Raw genomic sequence first — 6,007 nt, 5'->3', positions numbered from 1 at the left:
TTCTAATTTAATACTAATACATATTAAAAAACAATTAAAGTTATTTAAGTTGGTAATAGATATATACATCTGTTTAGATTCTTTCATACTTTTTTGTTAAAGACATATATATGAAATCCAAGTTTCACAAAGTGAAGGTTATGAAATGAAAAACTATTAAAGGAGAATTGAAGTTAAATAAACTTTTAAAAGATTCAGTAACTTTCATAAGATTAAATAATCAGATTTGAATTATAGAGCTGTGATTTTGGTATAAGTAAAAAAAATATCTTTAATGAAAAACTTTTAAAGATAAATGTTACAGAGTAACTTGTTTGTTTGACAAACAAGAAAACTTTGTGTTGTTGCATTCACAAGAAATATACTATCAATAGAAAACAAAAAAGACTATATTTACAACTGAACACCAAAAATTGTAAATGGAAAACAGTTCACACTACAATCCAACAAAGATTTCAAGCAGTGTTTCCCAAACTTTTTCTCAAATGGCCCTCTTTAAACAAATTGAAAAAGCTGTGGCCCCCTTCAACATTATTACTCAAAAATAATTACCATAAAAAATACCTAAGATCTTTTCTTTTTTGAGTTTTATCAACAACACCAGAGTATCTAGTGAAAGTTTCAAATTATGACCTCATGGCCTCCTGAATATCTGTCTTGGCCCACTTTGGGAAACCCTGTTAAGGGCATAGGGGGGGGGTAAAAAGACTTTTTTAACAATTTGATCTAATATTATATAGATTTTACTAAGCTACAAGTGATTTCAAAAAAATAATTTGAGATATAGCCAGTCAAAGTTGGAGGCAACAATAGATTCCTTATGAGAGGAGCAAACTGAAACTTCATAGACTATTTCACTAAAAATCTATCTTCTTCTACATTTTTTGAGATACCTACCTCAAATTTTCAGGAAGTGTTCCTTGATATATTAAGAAAATTCTGTTGGAAAGAATTAAAAAAAAAAAGTTTTTTTTTTGTTATTTTTGTTATACAACTTTTATATTTTAATTTTTCTAAATTTAGTTTTAAAACAATTTTTTAAATATTGCAAGAAACATTTCTTCAAAATTTGGATATTTATCTCTAAAAACGTAGGAAAATATAGATTTTTTTAGTGATTTCTAGTTATTTGCTGTTTTAGTTTGCGCTTCCCAATTGGAACTATGTGTTGCCTCAGACTTTGATTGGCTATATCTCAATTTTTTTTTGGAATTTTTAAAATCTGTAAAAAGCAACTTGTAGCTTAGTAAAAACTATATAAAATAAGATCAAATCAGGGTTGTCACTCGTTTTTTCAATTTTTTTCCAGGTTTTTAAATTTCTTCCAGATTTTTAAAAGTACACATTTTTGGGTCTATTTTTAGTTTTAAGTTAATTTCTATTTAAGAAACTGTGTTGAATAGTATAAAAATGTTGAAAAAATATTTTAAAGTTACTTTAAATATGTCATTTAATGAAAAATTTTTGATGATGACAAAAAATCTTAATTATATGATAGATCATTTGTGTCAAGTCAAAACTTTACAACTGAAAATGTTAAAATTATTAAAAATTCCAGGCTTTCCAGGTTTCTTGATCAAAATTCCAGTTTTTTACAGGTAAAGTGGCAACCCTGTCAAATTGTGAAATAAGTGTCTTACATAATTTTCAAGGCAAGATAGAGATCTTAATTAACTTAAAAGGTGGCTTGTAAAATTAAATGACATACAGGAGGCTTGCTTTAACTTAAAAACTTTAAAACCAGAAAAGGAAAAGTTCAAAAATTTGGCTCATTGATTGATGAGAATTAAGAAATCAAATCTGATGCAGCTGGAGAAAAAATTAGCAGAGTAACTTGTTGTGTAACAATAATTTTACTGTTAAAAATTGGAAGTGGTATCTATTATTTAAGTAGAATGTTATTAAGCTTAATTGCCTGGTTTTCATGTCTTAAACTACAAGTCAAAATTGTAGTGCAAAAAACAAAATTACTTTCAATGATATGTGGATATTCATTATTTATTGGGTGTTGTATTTTTAAGAAAATAAAACATGCTTTATTTGTTTGCAGCAAAAATGGTCTAAATTTGTTAGTTACAACATAATAAAATATTAATTAAATAATTAAAAATCTAAAGGTTTATCACTTTAGAATTACATTGCTAAATGATATAATGTTAATCTAAAACAGCAATATGTATTAACTTTTTTTAGGTAACTTCCTAGGATAATGTCGCACCAATATCAAAGTGAAATTATATTACACTTTTAATTTTATACTTTGATAATACAAGCATAGAGTTTAAACGCTCTAAATCTAAACTAAACCTTAATAATATAGACTATAGATAGAGCGACGTACACCCGCGTAAAGTACGCAGTGAGTACATGTTATAAGTATTACGCACTAATTTTTAAAATATTTTTTTAATTTTAAGTTCTTGTTTTATGTATGTACTTACGACAAAATTTCTAAAAATGCACGCACTCTTTTGTTTATATTTAGAGGTGCTTTTTTAGCACATAATACTAAATAACTCTAATTATTTACAGATGGAGATGAAGACACGAGCGTGAACTTAGCTTGAGAACGTTTTTTAGGATACTAAAAAAAGTCCAAACTTAAGACCCAATTATTTTCCTTATCTTAATAGCTAATTAAAAACTTTTTTTTATTCTAGAAAACGGTCCTTTGTCTTTAATCAAAAAATGATCCATTGAATTGGGGTTTGACTTTTTGAGTGGGTCTATTTAAAGATGTTGTGTTTTTTTCTATTTTTTATTTATACAACCTTTTCTCAAAAAAAAATAAATTTTTTTATATTTTTTTTTAAACATACTTATTAAAATGAGTTTAATGATGCTATAAACTTTTTTTTGAATTTTATTTTTTATACCATAAACCTGAACAAAGTTTTCAGAAAAATTCCAATTTTGCACGATTTTTGTTTTTCAGTATACAACCTCTTATGCAAAATAAAAAATTTTTTTATTAATTTTTATTCTTAAAAGATTTGTATAGTTCTGTTTTATGATGTTGTAATATTTTTCCCAGTTTATTATTTCTTTTGAAATATATGACCCATACAAGTTTTACCTAAATTCTTAGCAACGCTATTTGAGGGATTTCTTGCTCAAGTTCTCAAGGTGCAAAATTAACCCTCCATGCTAAATTGTCACTCGTGCAAAAGTGACCCTTCGTGCAAAAGTGTCTGCGTGCAAAATTGTCTGCTCGTGCAAAAATATACTCTCGTGCATAAGTGTCTACGTGCAAAAGTGAACCTTCGTGCAATTTTTTCTCCTCGTGCAATTTTGTACGCTCGCGCAATTTAGACAGCTACCCATTAATAAGACCTAAATAGTTATTTAATCATTTTAAAAAGAATACACTATTTAGTAAGATATAATGTCTTTAACTTTTTTTCAAAGAATTTGATTTATCTGAGTTTGAATCGTCACGTAACCCTCAATAGCTTTTTTACTTTTGATTACATACTATCTTTCTTTAAATAGCGAAATTATTCTTAATGACTAACTTACCCTTGATAGCTAATTTATTTTTTTGCCATTTCACCAGTGAAAATTATTTAAAAATATAATAAGAAAATAAAAAATTCAATTAACCTAGTTTTTAAACAAAATTTCGAAAAAACAAGTTTTCATTTTTAACTGAAAATTATTGATTAAAAAGTTTTTAATCAACGGAAAATGTGTACCTAAAACAACCTTATTATAATTATACTTTATTGAAAGACAAATAAAAACGCTCAATACATTTGATCTTAAGACCTGGTGCAAAAAGAACCTTTCGGTTGTCAAGTTGCACACCACTGATACATTTTAACGTCTTGTCCAGGACAGCTAACTTTGTAACACTTACTGAAGAGAAATATTATTAAGTTTAAATATGTTGTGTAATGTTAAGTTGAAAATAAAAAAATGCATCTAAAAATGTTTTAGTATCTTTAACTTAAAGAAAGCGATTTTAAGTTATAATATAACGTTTAGCAACTAACTTAACACTTAAAACAGTTTTGTTCTACTTAAGTTATTCAAAAAAAAGTAAGGAGACTTGAGATTTCATCTAAAGCTTGTCAAGGCTTTTAAACAATAAATAAAAATGTCACCTAAAAGTGATTATAAACTATTTTAAAACTTTGTTGCATTCTTACAATATTTATTGATACAAAATACTAAACAAAACTATAACCACTTTTTTATGTTTATTTAATTTAATTAAAATTTGAGCAAGTTTTTAGAATCAACGTATTCATCATAAAAATACACACTAACTGATCGAAAAAACATGATCAGAGATCTCAATTTGATTTTTGGCTAATATCAATTTTAGTTTAGTTACATGTTATCATTTTACAATCTATCAAAAACATTGACCTACTTCGACAAGTCAAGCGTAACGAGGTTTTTCAGCGGGAGAAATGACAAAACGTGGAATATGACGTCACTGGAAGCTCGATTGTCGCTGAGTATGAGGTGTTGCAGGTTCGAGTTGTTGGAAAATGTAGAATTTTCAAAATATTTGATAGAGTTGAATAAATTTTCCAGCAGTAAAGATGGTGTTAGAAATACTGAAATTTAATTTGCTTATGACGAAAGCTTCAAGTAATTTGTAACACGTACTACTAAAGTCAATGAACCTTGCACAATATTAACTTCAGTTCGTAACCATTGCTTCGTCCATAAACAGTTAGACTAAAATCTCAAAACATAAAATATTTAACAAAAACCTTATCGATACAAACAAAAAAATAAAAATGTTTTTATTATAGTATTGAGTATGTTAGTATAGTAAGGGTGGGCAAAGTAGTTATTTTATAAAGTTGAGTAAAGTTCAAAATAAATAAAGACAATAAACTGTACAACCGAAACAAATTGTAGTTTAAGATGTGTTGAAGTATACAGTATTTATTATTTAACTTTTTCTTTACTGTTTTGACGGTCTTTCATGGAATACAATAAGTACTAATTGTACCACTGCTAAATAATACTTTTTTAGACGACCAACAATGATCTAGATAACTAGACGAAGCACTGTGTATTAGATAAAAATGTATTTTAATTCAACGAAAATTTAATTCATACACAAATGTACAAAAACATAAAACTTCATAAAAACCTAGGATATTTAAAACACATTAAACTAAATGAACTTAATCGTAAAGAGCAACTTAAAGCAACACTAATAATGAAACATCAGCAAATTAGAAGGTGCTTTCGGCAGCTTGGGAGTCGGAATTTCTTCACTTCCGAAATCAAGCATGCCCCTCACTATTTGATCCAAACTTTTGATGTACGCAGTGTGCTTAAGCTGGCCTTGCTGAAAGCCTAACACCTTCAAGCGACCTGAGTACTGATACTCCAGTGGAAACTCAACAACGTTTGTGACAGCCTTCTCAAGGAGCAGAACTGTGATGTGAAGGTAGTAGAACGAAAAGTCGTGGACAATGTTGAAAAATGCGTTTTCGTAATAAATATTTTCCTCATCATCCTTGTCATAAACAAACGCCATGACTGCGGGTTTCTCTTCAATCAGACGCAACGCCTCTCTGGCGCAAGAGGCAAAAACGAAATTGCAACTGTCAAATATACCAGAATGTTCGTATTTTAAGAAACTGGCTATTCCGTGTAAACTTTCATAATATTCATGATGCAATTCTTCACCGCTTTCCATGGCAACAATATGCAGCCTATTGCGGCTTCCAACATCATCGAAATAATCCTCCTCATCCATGGAAACGAACGCGCACCCGGGGTATGCCCTGGCCAAGTTTCTCAACACTTTGGGGTAGCTGCTGTCGAGCAGAAAACTCGAGTCGTATGTGAAAGTTAAGAAGAGGTCGTCAGGACCTATTTCTTCGCTGTTTTCAAATTCTTCGCAAGTATAAAAGTTTTTAACTTTCTCTTTCTTTTCTCTCTCTTCTTCTTCCTTGTCAGCAGCGTAATTGCTCACGTCTATTGCACCTAGAGCATACTGCAAAGGTTCCTTTTTGAATCTGCGACTTTCATG

The sequence above is a fragment of the Thalia democratica genome, chromosome 6, assembly GCF_965202585.1.
Source record: "Thalia democratica chromosome 6, ktThaDemo2.hap1.1, whole genome shotgun sequence".
NCBI lineage: Eukaryota > Metazoa > Chordata > Thaliacea > Salpida > Salpidae > Thalia > Thalia democratica.
Note: the sequence above shows the minus strand (reverse complement) of the source record.